We start from the raw sequence: 16,927 nt of genomic DNA, 5'->3' as shown, positions 1-16,927 counted from the left end.
CAGTGATTGTTGGGCTGATTTATTCTTCTGGGAAATTCCATCATTCATCTTAGATACAGAACAAATGGTCTTTAAACCTCACCAAGAATGTCATGGAAGGTTACCCCCAAGAACAAGAAAAACACTGTACAGGGACTCTGTTGTCCCACCTCCCATTAATGCTGGAATCCTGCTATCATCTCCTTCACAGACGGCCATTCCACCCCTGCTTCTGCATCTATAGTGAGAGAGGAGCTCACGCCACACCCATTTCTGTCATTTAGGACTTTTTTGGTTGTAAGGGGTAGAAAATACACCAAAGCAGCTTAAATATAAAGGGGGTTTGTCAGTTCCTGTAACAGAAGAGACCAGGAGTAACTTCAGGTATGGCTTGATCCAGTTTCCAAATGACGTCGTTTGGATTCAGACTCTTCATGGCTGAGTTCTTCCTCTGTGTTGGTTCCACCTTCAGACTGACTTTCTTTTCTTGGCGCAGCATAATACAGCTCTTGCTGCACCAATGATCTGAATGAAAGTCTCATGCCTGCTCTGGAATGGTTTGGGCCACATGCACGTCCCTGGGCCAACTCCCTTGGTCACCTGATTGATGGGAGCCCTGGGCTCCTTCATTCTCTTACATCTGCTGTTTAGTGAGAGATTTCTTTTTCCATTCACCAGGCTGATGTACTTGCTTATATTGTAGCGATGTTAATTTAGGCACAAATGTTATGCTTGAAGCGTGTGCTTGACTTTTAGCAATAACATTTTTGAGAATCAATAAGCTATTGAGGCTGACATTGCAGCTCAGTTGCTCCCTATTCCGACTTATTTGATATCACCCCAATGTAGGGCCTGGGGTGCCCTGTTACAGCCTCACAAGCATGAACATGTAGGCTTTCCACTTGCTATTGCTGGTGTGGGTGGTGGAGCCACAGTTTCTTTTTCTGTAGTATTTGGCTGCAGTAGTGTGGTCATTGTCCTAAAGTTTTCTGTCCCTCCAGGCTGCCTTTTTCCTGGTTCTTTGGCTGGGAGAGATGAGGCTTTTGTTAGTGTTTATTTTTGTTTGTGACGTTTGTTTTTCCGGTTGCTGTTTTCTTCAGTTCCAAGTCTGAGACATAGGAGGCAAAAAGAGAACCTGGGGAACTCACTCTTGTGTTTTTCCTGGGGTCCTAAGTTCCCTGACCAGACTGTCTTCTTCTCTTCACCTTGCAAAGTCTTCTTAGGTTTGTTTTATATGTAATTTCCAGGGTTTTTGTTTGTACTTAGTGGAAACGAAAGGGGAAAGTATGTCTAGTACATCTTCCCAGAAGAAGAAATCTAGCTACCATGACTTTGAATATTTGTCCCTTTCTTCTGCCTTCATATAAGGGCTATTCATTGGTCCCAGCCTGGCCATTGGAATGATCCCAAACCAGTTCAACCCATCTTCTCCATGACAGCCCTTTGGATATTGGGAGACTGTGGCTATGCCCCATCCTTCTTCTTCAGGCCAGAGACTCTGAGATTTTGTATCAAGTGCTCAGAGGTCATCAGTGTTCCAAACCCTGTGTTATGTAGGTCACCTGATGTTTGTCTGTGAATGTGGAGAGGAAGAACACAGATACTATCTCTGTCTCTTTTTGGTTCTTTCATGTAATTATTCATCTATTATCTGCCCCGTCTCCCTTCTGGCCTCATCTACTCCACTCCTTGAATCGGACTCACTCCATTCCAGCAACACTGACCTTAAACATCCTAAGCACATTTCTACCTCAGGGCCTTTGCACTTGCTGTTGTCTCTGCTTGAAAAGCTCTTTCTGTAGATATTTTTATGACCCCTCCCATCTATCTGCTCAGTTAGGCCATCTTTTTAATAGAGAACTTCTCTGACCACTCTCTATAAAGTAACCCCCTCCCCCAGGAGTCTTCCCCTGCTTTACAGTTCTCCAAACACTTACACTGTTCCCTACAAACTACGTGTTTGTTTTCCCCTCCTTTCCCTTCCCCCTCAATTTATATGTTGAAATACTAACCTCTAATGTGATGGTGTTAGTAGATAGCTCCTTTGGGAACTGATTGTTTAGATGAGGTGATGAGGGTGGGGCCCTCACGATGAGATTAGTGCCCATATAAAAAGAGGAGGAGACACAGGATCTCTCTCTCTGCTCTCTGCCACATGAGGATACAATGAGAAGATGGTCATCAGGCAGAGGGTTCTCACCAGACACCAGATCTGCCTGTACCTTGATCTTAGACTTCCCAACCACCAAAACTGAGAAACTGGTCCTTTGGGAGAGATCGGTCTGTCATTTAAGCCACTCACTCTATGGTATTTTGTTATAGTGGCCCAAACAGACTAAGACATCCTTTGATATACTAAGTACTTACTGGTTTGCTTATTTACTGGATTCACTGGAATCGAGAGGGCAGGGACTTTGTTTACAGTGCCTGGAACAGTGCCGGGCACATAGTAAACACCCAATCAACATTGCTGAATGGCTGCGTATGTCCTATCAGGCACCGTGCCAGATGCTGGGGATGTGAATGAGAAAGACCCAGTCCCTGCAATTGTAAAACCCACAGGGCTGGAGTGGAAGTTGCGTATGAACCAGCTAATCACATGGATAATTAATTGCATCGAAATGCCATGAAGGAAGAATACAGGGTGCTGCTAGAAGAGCATCAAATAAGGGGCATCCAGCCAGTTTTGGGGTTTCAGTATAGCCTGCTATGGAAAAATGATAAACAGGAATTAGACTGGTGCATTGATAAGGTTATTGATGTGACTTACTTATACAAATTAAATGTATTTGATTATAAATGCACACTTATACAAATTATTCATCCAGCATTTGCTGAGAACCTACTATATGCCAAGCACTGTCCTAAGCAATAAAGAAGGTAATGAATATCTATTTACTCTGCAGACCAATCTTGTCCCTGAAGCCACCAGCCTGAAATCGACCTTAGCTTTGCCATTTCTGACCTCATAGGCTGAGACTTCTCTGCCTTGTTTCCTCCACTTAAAAAATAACAATAAATAATAGTACCTACCTCCTAATTGAATGAGTTATTTTCATTTTATATATGGAGGGAATAAATAATTTCCTGAGATTCCAGGCACAGGATTCAATCCCTCGTCTGCCTGACGCATGAATTCTCATCCCCACTCAATGCATTATTCCACAGAAACACACCTCACCCCTAATCTATTGCTCTAATATTTATAACAACACAGCCACAATTCATTTTTCTGCTGCTTCAATGAGTCACGTCCTGATACTTTTGATTTCTAAGAGCAAAATGCCACCTCATTTTCTATTATCTGCCTGAGCCCAAGGAGCAATCCCCAGGTCTTCTCTTTGCCTGGGTGGTTTTCTCTTTTCCCTTGCCTTATGGCCCGTGCTGCCTGATATACAGCAAAATGGGTTTGTGATTTAGCGGCAGAAAAGGTTAACTCTAAATAATGATCAGAAAGTTAAAATATAGAGCCAGAATGTTGCTTTAGTTTTTATAGGTTTTAAATAATTTCGCCTCCTTCCCTGAAGGATTTAGCATAATTCAATGAGAAAATTGCATTCGGATCCTGTGGGCTGCTCTGACGTGACTGAATTGCAATGAGCAGAAGAGATGCAAAGTGTCTTTCTGGCAATGAACCTGACAGAGCCATTAGCTTAGGGAGGAATGACCCTGGGGAGTGTCCTGGCTTCCCCAGACTCCTGGGTGTAGTCTTGGGGGCGGGCCAGCTGGCAAGATGGAGCAAAAGATGGCAGTGACAGGTGCTTGTGCTGGGCCAGGAGGAAGACAGATATTGCATCCCTGCAGAAGATTGCCCTGGACCAGGGCAGCCCAGAGAAATTTGATCTTCTCGCATCTCCTTTTGTGCTTTGGCTCTGCACTGCCACCTTTGCAAGAGTGGTTAGATCCCATTCCTGCCATTTCCAAATATATGAATTAGGATTGCATCTGGTTGCAATGAACAGGAAACTAACACTGGCTTAAATATATTGGGGTTTGTTTATTTATTTGAAACAAGAAAAACGTATAGGCTCACAGTGGTCAGAATGGCCATCATTAAAAAATCTACAAATAACAAATGCTGGAGAAGGTGTGGAGAAAAGGGAACCCTCCTACGTTGTTGGTGGGAATGTAAACTGGTGCAGCCATGATGGAAAACAGTATGGAGGGTCCTCAAAAAACTAAAAATAGAGTTGCCATATTATCCAGCAATCCCACTCCTGGGCATATATCTGGAGAAAACTCTAATTTGAAAAGATGCATGTACCCCTATGTTCATAGCAGCACTATTTACAATAGTCAAGACAAGGAAGCAGCCTAAATGTCCATCGACAGATGAATGGATAAAGAAGATGTGGTAGATATATACAATGGAATACTACTCAACCATAAAAAGGAATGAAATAATGCCATTTGTAGCAACATGAATGGACCTGGAGAATATCATACTAAGCGAAGTAAGTCAGAAAGAGAAAAACAAATACCATATGATATCACTTATATGTGGAATCTAAAATATGACGCAAATGAACTTATCTGTGAAACAGAAACAGACTCACAGACATAGAGAACAGTCTTGTGTTGGGGGGAGGGAAGGATTGGGAGTTTGGAATTAGTAGATGCAAACTATTATACATAGAATGGGTAAACAACAAGGTCCTACTGATAGTACAAGGAACTATATTCAATATCCTGTGATAAACCATAATGGAAGAGAATATGAAAAAGAATGTATTTATGTGTATAACTGACTCACTTTGCTGTACAGCAGAAATTAACACAACATTGTAAATAAACTATTCCTCAATAAAATAAATTTAAAAAAAAAAGAAAAGAAAAATGTATAGGTATTCCCAAGTGAGTGCACAGCTCAAAGATGCCATCTGGGACCCAGAGTTTGCTTTTTGCTTGTCAGCATTATTGTTGTTCAGGTTCTGAGTCACAGGGTTGGCGTGAGCAGTAAACTGAGTTAATATATGTAAAGTCCTTGGTATAGTTCTTGGTACATGGTAAATGCTATCTAAATGCTTTTGTAATCAAGAAGCTTATTTCAGTCTGATATTCCTTTAAATGCTGAATCAGGACTGTTTTTCTGTGTCAATAAATAGAGATCTGCATCATTGTTTTTAATGGATGCATAATGCTAAGAGCTATCCATTATTGTTGAATGGATCCCCTATTGTTGGATATCTAGGTTGTTTCCAGTTCTATAACTATCCCTGTTCATAAATATTTATACAGCAATCCAATGATTTCCTGTGGAAAAATTCCCAGAAGTGGAATTGCTATAGTAAGTGCTTGCTCTGAGTGTGTGTGTGTGTGTGTGTGTGTGTGTGTGTGTGTGTGTGTGGTATGTATGGTCAGAAGAGGCTGGGGCAGATGTGTAAGTTACTACTCATGGTTCCTCTCCTATTTGACCTATTGGCTCAGTGTTTAGTTTGGGGTCCTAAAGGGCATTGTCTCTGTCCACACAAAGCCTGGCTCTGACTTCATTGCAATCAGGACTGCCAGTGCCTATTGTTAGGTGTTTGGACTCCTCAGAACAGGGTTCAGGCAGCCCCCTCTGCTCCTTGGCCTTTCTTACTCCAGTGGTCCCCAAAGCTGTTTCCTTTAACCAACTGTGAACCAACATGTTCTGAAGCCAGGTGATGTAAATCAGTAGACATATGACTTTTTCATAAGATGAACTCTTAAGAATAACAACTGCTAATAGCTACTGAATGCCTGCTGCGTGCCAGGCACTCTACTAAGCACTTTACAGGCATTGGATAATTACAGCACTCTTAAGAGGTAGGTCATATTGTTATTCCCATTTTTCAGCATGATTGAGTGATGTGTTTGGGGTCACAGATTGAATAAGAGATAGATCTGGGAACTTAGAGCTTGGCTTGGCTTCTTTTTTTTTTTTTAATTAATTAATTAATTTATTTATTTATTTTTGGCTGTGTTGGGTCTTCGTTTCTGTACGAGGGCTTTCTCTAGTTGCGGCAAGCGGGGGCCGCTCTTCATCGCGGTGTGCGGGCCTCTCACTATCGCGGCCTCTCTTGTTGCGGAACACGGGCTCCAGACGCGCAGGCTCAGTAATTGTGGCTCACGGGCCCAGCCGCTCCGCGGCATGTGGGATCTTCCCAGACCAGGGCTCGAACCCGTGTCCCCTGCATTGGCAGGCAGATTCTCAACCGCTGCGCCACCAGGGAAGCCCTTGGCTTGGCTTCTTAACCCCGTGTCCTCCTGCTGCTGTCCTAGGTGACCATCCAACGCCTGGCCAGACCAAAGACCTCAATCTCCATTGCCTGACACATTTCCAAAAAGTCTGTGACACACTGGGCACTGTGTGATAATTCATGTGGATATGCTCTTGCTCCATCCCCAGGGAGTCTGTATAAGTGACACACTCAAAATGCCACTTTTTACTAGATTTTCTAAGGGAGAGATGGGTTTGGGGAGTTTTAATCTCTAATTGAAAGGGATATATTTGGGACATTCACTTATGTCAAATGAAGCCTTTGTGTACTGTGGAAAATAGAAATCCCTGTGACCCAGCTTCACTGCAAGAATCCTTTTCCGTGGATGCGCCTCAGGATCCAACTACTCAGACCCCCAGGGGATTCCCAAGTGGAACCTGGCAATGGCTTGATTTGCTGCAGGCTACACAGTGTTGGTTAACACGGTGATCATAACCGGGGAACTGAAAGGTGGATGTTAATACACGGAGACTCTGCACAACGTAAATCCATTTAAAAAGCAATTCACCTACGGTTAGTGACTAATGATAAAATGATAAGGTGAAGCCGTGGCATGGATAGCCTGTTACCTTGGAGAAATGCGTGTTCTGTTCGCCTTTGCATAGTATGGGATTGTCGCTGGGAAGCAGCTGCTTCATTTTCCTGTCTCCCTTGCGCCCAGGCATGATCACGTGACTGGATTCACCAATGGAATTTGAGCAGACCTAATAACGGTCCCTTTTGGGCTGGGACCTTAAGATGTAGGTTGAGCCTTCTGTTTTACCTTTCTCCATGGCTGGTGGGAACTGGAAGACTCTGAGGACCTAGGGGATGGTGGAGCCATGAAATGGACGGATCCACGATGGGGAAGGAGCCACAAGGGAGAAGGAGCCTGGGCTGCTGATTCCCTGAATACGGTGTTACCGGTATCCAGGAACACCCACATCAGGCTGTTACATATGGGAGGGAAAAAAAGTTCTGTTAGAGTGAGCTGCTGAAGTTTGGGGGGGTTATTTGTTACATCAGCTAGCATTACTCTGAAGGATACGTAAGCCTGTTGGAAAAATTTCTGGAACTGGGTGAGGATGTTTCAAGTGGCAAATGGCAAATGATAAAAATAATGATTTGGAGCTGGCTTTATGGAAGGCCGTTTGCTGGGGCCTCAGAACTAATTCTGGTCCTTAGGGGCTAAGTAGGTTTTGAGCATTCAGTTTCAGTGTGGGGAGAGGGGTTCCCCACACCTTCACCAAGCAATTCTTGGGACACCAGCTGGGTGTTGTACGATTCAACTCAATCCTGACGTTATCTGGCTGGAGGTAGCATCAGAGTCCACAGGTTAAGGGCTCCATCCTACAACACTCCCACTCACCTTCACATGCCCCGACACAGCTATTTCAGATGACTGTCACAAGTCCAGGTGGTTATCAATCAGCTCACAGATTGGAGGTTCCAATAACCTCCTTGGACTTCAGATGCCAATCACAAGTCCATGTTGTTAACCTGTACTTCTGACTCACTGGCTATAAGTCAGAGGTTCCCAGGACCCTCTCCTCCAGTTCAATTGATTTGCTATAGTGGCTTATAGAACTTAGAGAAACATTTTACTTATTAGATTATCGGTTTATTATAAAAGGATATTTTATAACTCAGGAACAGCCAGATGGAAAGATGCTCGGGGCAAGGCATGGGGGAAGGGCGCAGAGCTTCCATGTTCTCTGATCCCACCACTCTCCCCCAATCTCCACGTGTCCATCAACCTGGAAGCTCTCCAAACCTTGACCTTCTTGAGTTTTTATAGAGGCTTCCTTACATAGTCATGATCGATTAAATCTTTGGCCATTAGCGATTGATTCAACCTGCAATCCCTCTCCCCTCCCTGGAGGTCTGGGGGTGGGGCTGAAAGTTCCAACCCTCTAATCACACAGTTGGTTCTCCCGGCAACCAGCCCCCATCCTTAGGAAATGTCTAAAAGTCGCCTCATTAACATAACAAAAGACTCTTTAATGGTGCTCCTCACTTAGGAAATTACAAGGGTGTTAGGAGCTCTGTGTCAGGAACCAGAGGCAGATGCCACCATGTATATATATTTTATCTCACAGGGGTCAATCCTTCTTTGGGTGTGAGTCGGGGAGTGTCATGTCCAGTAGATGTGGGGTCTCAGTGCAAGTTTCAGAGAAATGATTTCAGGAGGTGCCACAGGGGTGAGTGCAGGTCACAATTTAGAGAATGCAGAGGTCAACCATTATCAGGTCCAAGGAAACAGCAACATTCTGACGTGGAGGACAAAGGCAAGAAGAGCTTCAGAGAAACAAATACAACCCCAGAGCTGAGCAGGACAAAGCCAGAGTGTCCAAGGCGATTAACAGGGACTGAGTGACAAGCATTGAATTAATTTATATTGGCCACCAGCTGTCTGCTGGGCCATGGGAGGCTTGTATTCAACGCCTGGGATGGGAGGGCTGTCAGCCTCTCCTCCGCACATGGATGGGGAATGGGGGAGGGGCTTGGATCCTCCAGGTCGGGATCTGGTGTTACACGGAGCTAGAGAATGAAATGAGAACAGGTAGTGGTGGGCCTTAGGGCCAAGCAAACCCTCCACACTGCAGCCTGGGGCTGCAAAACCTTCTGAGGTGTGCGTACCTCTGCCATTGTTACCTGCCCAGCAGCCATTTCTCCATCTTCTGAAACAGTATCCTGATGTTCCTTTGCGAAATCGTCTTTCTCATTCTAAATTCTATTGGTTCAGGTGGGACTAACGCTACTTTCTTGTCCCAAGAGTTGGTGAATAACCCATACCTGACCAATTGGCACATGCCACCCATGCTGGCTGCAGTGTTTGGTTCAAGGGTGGGCACGTGACCTGAGGCAGGCCAATGGAAGCCACTGCTGAGACTGGTACAGAACCTATTGGAAGAGAGGTTCTCTTTCCATCAGGGTTACTGAGCAGGGAGAAGGAAAGCATGGAGATGCTACTGGGCACATTTACAGGGGAGAAGTTGCCTGAAGGTGACAGCAACACAGAGAGAGACACAGGTTCTTGACACAATCCTTTGGTACCTGGATACAGCCATGCCTGAAGCCAACCTTCAAATTTACCTGAGCCAATACATTTCCCTCACTCAATTAAACCATTTTAAGTTCGTTTCTTTCAAGTATAACTGAAAGAACCCTGGCTGACTTCTGGGTTTCTCCTTCTACCCACTGCCCTCTCGGGGATTACTCTCGGCCTCCTGCCCTCAAAAAAAAAAAAAAAAAAAAAGGCAAATAAACCTTTATGGGAAAGGCGTCCCTCCATCCACTTTCAAGGTGAGCAAGTGTCCTTGGGTGTGCCCTCCATTCCCCTCCTTTACTTATTCCTTCTTCCTCTCTCCTTGGTGAAGATGGTGGCCTTTGTACCTTTGAGAACCATTTAATCCCTGTTAAATCCCATCATATATTAGTGATCATACCTGTTACAAGGGGGGTTCTGTGCTCCATGCTCCACATACCACGTCTCACCTAATTCTCACAGTAGTCCTGGGAGGGAGGTTTTCTTATGCCCATTTTACAAATGAGAGGAAGAGACTTGCCCAAGATCCCAGAGTGAGTAGGAGGCAGTGGGTACCAGGTCTGGGGCAGATCACACAGACAGAAGGGCCATGCACTGACCCGGGGTCCCGCCTTCAGGGCAGTTATTTGCAAACGGTGAGCAGGGAGAGAGAGTAGAGAAGGTCCCTCCACGTGCAATTTTCCTCCCCTGGGACCCTGGTAGGGGAGCCTGGAGGTCATTCCCACCCCTGCTGAGCTCTAAGCCCCATCCCCCCACTCCCTCCCCCCCTGCAAACAGGGAGTTCTCGCTGTGAGAAGGCTGCCAAAGGCAGTCACGCATGACTCACCACTGGTCTCCCAGGCTTTCAGGATTGTCCTCTTTAAAAGAAGCCAATTTATTTTTTATTCAAAATCCATATGAAACAATTGAACAATAAAACTGTCAGCTTCACTGTCTCTTTCAGCAGGGAAACACGATCACCTCCGAAATTAAGCCTCCTCCCGCCTTCCTTCCTCCCTCCTTCTCTCCTTGCCTCCCTTCCACCCTTCCTTCTGTAAATATTTTTTTGAGAACCTACTATGTGCCGGGATTTGTGATAACTTCAGATGTTCCCTTCACATACAGTTGCCTCCTGAGATTTACATTTAAGGCATTTTCTGATTTCCAACCAACCCTGGCTCTCATCCACTACAGGGGTTTCAAGTCAGTAACCTTTAAAAGATGAAGGGTTTAGAGGGCAAACTTGGTTCTGAGACCAGCTCTGTGGTTCATAACCTGGGTGACCTTGGACAGGAACACCCTATCTCTGCTCCTAAACGTCCGCTTTTAGACATTATTATGAATCTTCTTGTGCTGTGTGCCGCCCCATCTCTGGAACGATCTCTAAGAGGAGGGCTTTGCCTTGATTATCATTCATCACCAGTGCCTAGAGCAGGGTGTCACCAAGTAGGTGCGCAATGCATTTTCGGTGAATGAATGAATGAATGAATGAATGAATATAAGTACGTCTGGGTTGGGATCCTCATTCTGAAAGTCCAGAGACCCTAATCCTAACCCTGCAGGGATGCCCAAATCCAGAGCCACGGGGCTCCATCCCAGGGGCTGAATTCTATCAGCAGTTTTAAATCACTGGGGGATATAACACCCAGAATGGGAAACTGCCATGAGACTGAGCGGGGCTTGGCTGAGCTTGGGTGGGAGGGGGAAATAGTGGGGATGCTTCTTACATGTCACTGTGGCCCTCCCAGCCCCATCAGCTGGGGCGGGGGCTCTCTCTGGAGAGAAATGCAACCTTTGCAGGTCACATCTTTATGCTGGCCCAAGGCAAGACAAGGAACTGCCTTCATCTGAGCTGGGAAACATAAAGCCCCTATGCACCATTGATGAGCTTCTGCCAGCAGCATTTATGGATACGCTTTATCTCTCGGATGTCATACATTATTGACACTGCCTCCCCCGCCCCTGGACCACTGCTGAAGGGCAAAGCGGGCTCTGGGGTGGGTAGGGAGGCTGATGGCTCCACTGGGAGCCTTGTCTTAATGCTCTGCAATCCACCTGGTCTCAGGGGGGCTCTGGTGGTAACAGCCTGGATTTTTAAAGTCCCAGGGTTCAATTTTGGCTTTATCGCTGCTTATGTCATCCCTCTGGTTCTCTGTTATCTCATCACTACAGAGGGAGGGAATCCCAGGATCCGGGATTGAGGGGAGGATTAGGTGAAAGAACGCACTCAAGGAATTTAACACAGCCCCGCAGTCCAGCACACGATGAGGCCCCAATCAATGGAAGCTGCGTTATCGCAAGAAGGGACTCTTAAAAATAGATACTATGTGCAGGCGAGGGTTGATACCATGTGAGTGGGCAGCTCCAAGGCAGAGTGGTTAAGACACTGGGCCTGGGTTCAAATCCCAGTTCCACCCATACTAGCTGGGGTGAGCAAATTTCTTAGTTGCTTCGTGCCTCAGTTTCCTCATCTGTAAGATGGGATAACAATAGTGCCTACCTGACTGAGTTGTTTTTGCAATTCAATGAGTTAACTATAGAGAGAGCTCAGAACAGTGCCTTGCATGCACTAAGTAAGGGCCACTGGTGTTATTAAGTTTCTCCCTCTAGTCCTTACATCGGTACTTTATCTGACTCTTTCTTTGGCATGGATACTTTTTTAATATTATAGGACCAATATTTAGCCATGTCTTACCTCCCCACTGTGATGGGGGTTGGGGTGATGGGCTCTTCAAAGTCGCTGTGACAGATGATAGTCCTCCAGAGATGTGCACATCCTAACCCTGGGAACCGTGAATATGTGACCTTAAGTGGCAGAAGGGACTTTGTGGGTGAGATTAAGTGAAGGATCTTGAGACGATTATCCTGGATTATCTGGGTGGGCCCGATGTAATCACAAGGGTCCTTATAAGGGGGAGACAGGAGAGAAGGAGTCAGAAAAGGTGATGTGGTGACAAAAGCAGAGGATAGAGAGAGACTTGAAGCTGTTAGGCTGCTGTCCTTGAAGATGAAGGAAGAGGCCATGAGCCAAGGAAAGCAGGCAGCCTGTAGAAGCTGAAAAAGGCAGAGAGACAGATTTTCCTCCTAGAACCTCCCGTGGAAACACAGCCACCATCACTGGAGGACTTCTGACCTCCAGAACTAGAAAATAACAAAATTGTGTTGCCTCAAGCCACTAAGTTTGTGGTAATCGTTACAGCAGGGATAAGACGTGAATATAGTTGTGTAGCAAGAAGGGCGATATACACCCCCTAATCCCTGCAGTGTCAGTGTGATGAAGTTGTGGGGAACCAAGTGGGCCTGAGTCCCTCCCCTGATTCGCTGTGTGAATTGAATGAATTATGAGGCTTCTCTGAGCTCACTTTTCTCATCTGTACAAGGGGAATCATAATAGTTATGGGATGAAAACCCAAGATACTGAAGGTGCAGACTTCTCAAGCGGGGTCTGGCACACAGTAGGTGTTCAGGGGAGAGATGCTCCCTCACCCGCCCCCTTCTTTGGCAGCGTAAATGGAGCTTGTCCCTTCCCTCTGCTCTTTGGTGACCTCCAAGAGTGAGCATGTGGGCAGAAGTTTAGCCTGGGCAGCTGGAGGAGGGAGTGTTGTGTGTGCAGGACCAGGATCCCAGGACCTAGACTCTTATTTGGTGGAAGTGAGCAAACAAAAACTTTTTTCTATTTGACTACTTTCTCCTGGTCTGATTATTTACAGTTCACTCTTGTGTTAAACAGACCCACTCTAGCCTTCATACTGATCCTTCAAGGTCTTTTCACCACGGTCTTAACAATAGTTCTGTCAACATGGTAACTTAAAACTTGTTGGGTAGGTGGCTTGTTTTGGAGAACGTGAATTTATAGAATAACCGACCCCAGAAATTTCCCCCAGAAATGTCGCTGATGCTGGCCCCTCAGCACTCATTCATTCGTTCAACAAATATTTATTGAGTACCTACTATGTGCCAGCCACTAGGTGCTAGGGATGTAGGATTTTTTTGGAGCTTAAATTCTGATGGACCGAGACACACAAGCAATAGGCAGAGGTGATTCAACAGATTGGAAAATTTTAGATTTCAGTAAGTGTTATGAAGAAAATAAAACAGGGTGACGTGATAAGCATGGTGGGGGAGAAAGAGCTCTCTGGGGAGGATTTTTGAGCTGGTACCTGCAGGAAGCTGTCCCGAGCTGCGGGCTGTCACAGGCCTAATTAATTCCTGTTGGCGCTGTTGTCAAAGGGCCCCTCCAGTGGGTGAATGGGAATTTGCAGTCTTGCCTCAGCATGCTGGGTCCAATCAGGCTGAACAGGCAGGAGCTATTAGGAGGTTGGGGCAGCCTGAAAACTGCCTCTCCTGGGAGCATCTTGGGACCCGCTCCTGCAGGGCTAGGGCTGGGCGGTGCTCAGCCTGGGAGGCCAGGCGATTTTTCAGGGTCTGCTGCTAATGTAGATGACAAAATGATGCAACCATTCTTTGAGGGAATATTCTTGACCCACAGGGCCTATGTCTTGTTTCTGGTGGAGCAGGATTAGGAGGTCCAGGTGACCGAGACCTCACGTTCCCAAAAGATTTAACGATCCACCCATCATGGGGGTTACAAACACACGCACTATAGCCAGATGCCCTGAGCTCAAACCCCAGCTCTGCCATTCAGTGGCTGTGTGACCTTGGGCAAGTCATTCAGCCCTTTTCTGCCTCGGTTTTCTCATCTGGAAAATGGGGGTGATGACAGTACCTAAGATTGTTATGAAATTTAAATACATTACTACTTACAAAGCTCTGTCGTGAGCTCTTCCTGACACATAATAAATGCTGGTGTGTAGACACACACTTGTGTACACACACATGTATTTTTTAAAAATCTTAAATTGAAGTATAGTTGATTTACAATGTTGTGTTAATTTCTGCTGTACAGCAAAGTGATTTAGTTATATGTATATATACATTCTGTTTTCATATTCTTTTCTATTATGGTTTATCATAGGATATTGAATATAGTTCCCTGTGCTATACAGCAGGACCTTGTTGTGTATCCATTCTATATATAATAGCTTACATCTGCTAACCCCAGCATCTCACTCTATTTCTCCCCCCAAGCCCCTCCCCCTTGGCAATCAGAAGTCTGCTCTCCATATCCCTGCATCTGTTTTCGTTTCATAGATAGTTTTACTTGCACACACACGTATTTTTGTTAGAGAAATATAATTTAAATTTCTGACATCACATCCAAAGAAGACTTATATACCATTACATTCAGAGATCGACCAACAGGTTTGAAAAATGTCATTTATTCTCCAACTTTACATTTATGTCCCATACCTGGACCTCACTACCCATAGGGAACATGGAATTGATAATATTTTAGAACTCCCATAATTACCTTATGAAAAGTATAATTATATTGCTTTGCCTTTTTTTTTTTCCTGAGGGTGTTAAAATGTTATTATGTTCACTGGAGATGAGCCGTGACTCTTGTGAGATTTTTGGGGGCATCCTTGTACTTTTTTAATATGTCAAGAGCCTCAGAGAATGGCAGGGGCCCCTCCCAGCTTGAGGAGGTGACCGGGAGCTGGGGAGAAGAAAGAGGGACAGCAGCTGATGAGCCCTTCCCAGCTCCAGCACGTGGGCGCGACTTCTCTTATTACTCCCACGGGGGGAAGTAATTACTGCAGAACACGGCCGTTCCTTCCGCTGTGCTTTTCAATCTTCAATAATTTCCGCACTTTGTCATGCCACCTGCAGCCCCGTTAGTCATGTCGCAGCCCGAAACGCTGTGTGGCAGAAGCAATTACCGCCAATGTTGTCACACTGTCATGGTGTTTGTTACCCCACCTGTCGCCAGGGCCCACACCAAGCACGTGGCCACCTGCCGTTTCTCACCCTGCCCCCCTCCCCTTGCTCCCTCCCACCTGGACACATGGGACCCAGCCTCCAGGTGCCGGGACGGACGCCGAGGGCAACAGCCCACCTTGCCTGGCTCTGCCTAGCTGCCTGCCTGCTGCCCGCACCCTGAACCAGACTAGCCCAGCCTTGGGGAGATTTGGGGATTTTATGGACCAGCTTGAGTTTGGGAGTCAGAGAGACTTGGGTTCACATCTTGGCTCCTCCACTCAGCCTTGAACAAGTTACTCTTTATCCTGTGTCCTCAATTTTCCGTGTCTGTAAAATGGGCTTTGATTTAGAGTGCTTTGGCAAGAACGGGCTGAGATGTGGTTGAGTTCTGTGTGAATGCAGAATTGCTACACAGCCTCTGGCCCTTAGCAGGCGCTCTGTAAATTATCATCATGGGCTGGAGGGGGTGCTGGCACAGATGTGCAGCCCCAGTTTTGAATCTCTAGGGGCTGAGGAACTCTGGCTGCCTTCCCCCAAACATCGCTGTGTTTGCATTCTCTTCATCTGTGTCCCCATCCTTGGACACGGTCTTAGTTTTTCTGGCAGTGTTCGCAATTCTGGTGTGACCTCAGCCTCCCAAATTTAGCCCTGTGACTCTCTGGGCTGGTCCCCATCTGGTCACTAGGCTCCCCCGGGAGCCTTACTGCAGGCTGAGGTCCCTTTGTGGGGCACTGAGTGGGGTCCAGGCACACGGCGGGGCTGGTCCACTAATCCAAGGGACCCCTCCCTTACCCCGGCTCCTCCTGGGGATAGCAAGTGCGAACATTGCCACCACAGCGGCCAGGAGGCATGGGGTAGTTGTCCCTCTGTAACCATTCCCTGGTCACCATGACTGTAACCAACCATCACAACATTAATTGTCTCGGTTATATTCTGAGGTACCGGGGGATGGGGCTTCTGTATATGAATTTGGGGGTGGGGGACATAACTCAGCCCGTAACAAGGGTCCATCCTGGGTCATCTCCCCCGACTCCCCTGCAACCCCGGTCCTCGGCTTGTCTTGCAAATGCTATTTAGAAGCAGCTGCAGTGAAATCCACAGGTGGAAGAATGCTGGACACACCAGTTAAATCCTCCAAAAGAAAGGTCTGTAAGGCTTTCGCAGTACCTTCCTGGCATGACCTAACGGGCCGCTCACATGAGCACAGCGGTGGGCACGTGGATACACAGCTCACCTCCCTCTTCTGCGTGTGTTATGGTCGTGGGAGAGCGTTGTGGCTGGAAGGACCTGAGACCTAGTTTAGCACAGGGCTGCTGCTTCGCGTGATTCCTGGGGATATCATGCCAAGGGGTCTGGAAGCTTATGGAATGCCAGCCTTTTATTTATTAAGATTTTACAGAGAGTTGCAAAGATGATCCAGAGAGTTCCTGAATACCCTCCATGCAGCTTCTTCTAATGTTAATATCTTACCTAACTGTGGTGCATTTATCAAAACTAAGGAATTAACATGGGTATAAACCATCACCTGAACTGCAGACTTTATTTACGTTTCACCGGTTTCCCCACTAATTTTTTTTTTCTGTTCCAGGATCTAATCCAGAATCCTACTTTGCATTTATCCTTTCACTTGCTAGATTTCAAAACCAAAGTGTGGAGGGGAAGGGCTTAAGTGCCCATGCAAAGGCGAATCTAGAACTCTGTCTCTCTGTTTTCCTCCCAGGACTGCACGCTAGAATCCCCTGGGGGCTTTTGCAATGCCATGTTCCTCCACTGAAGCCACTCCATCGATGGGAGGCCACTGGCCACCTGGCTGATGGCCACTGTGTGACTCGTGCACAAATGCAATGATGGGTTCTATCTCCGTGGGGAGCAGGGA

Source organism: Balaenoptera borealis (genome assembly GCF_965194805.1).
Source record: "Balaenoptera borealis genome assembly, chromosome: 16".
Taxonomy (NCBI): Eukaryota; Metazoa; Chordata; class Mammalia; order Artiodactyla; family Balaenopteridae; genus Balaenoptera; species Balaenoptera borealis.
Note: the sequence above shows the minus strand (reverse complement) of the source record.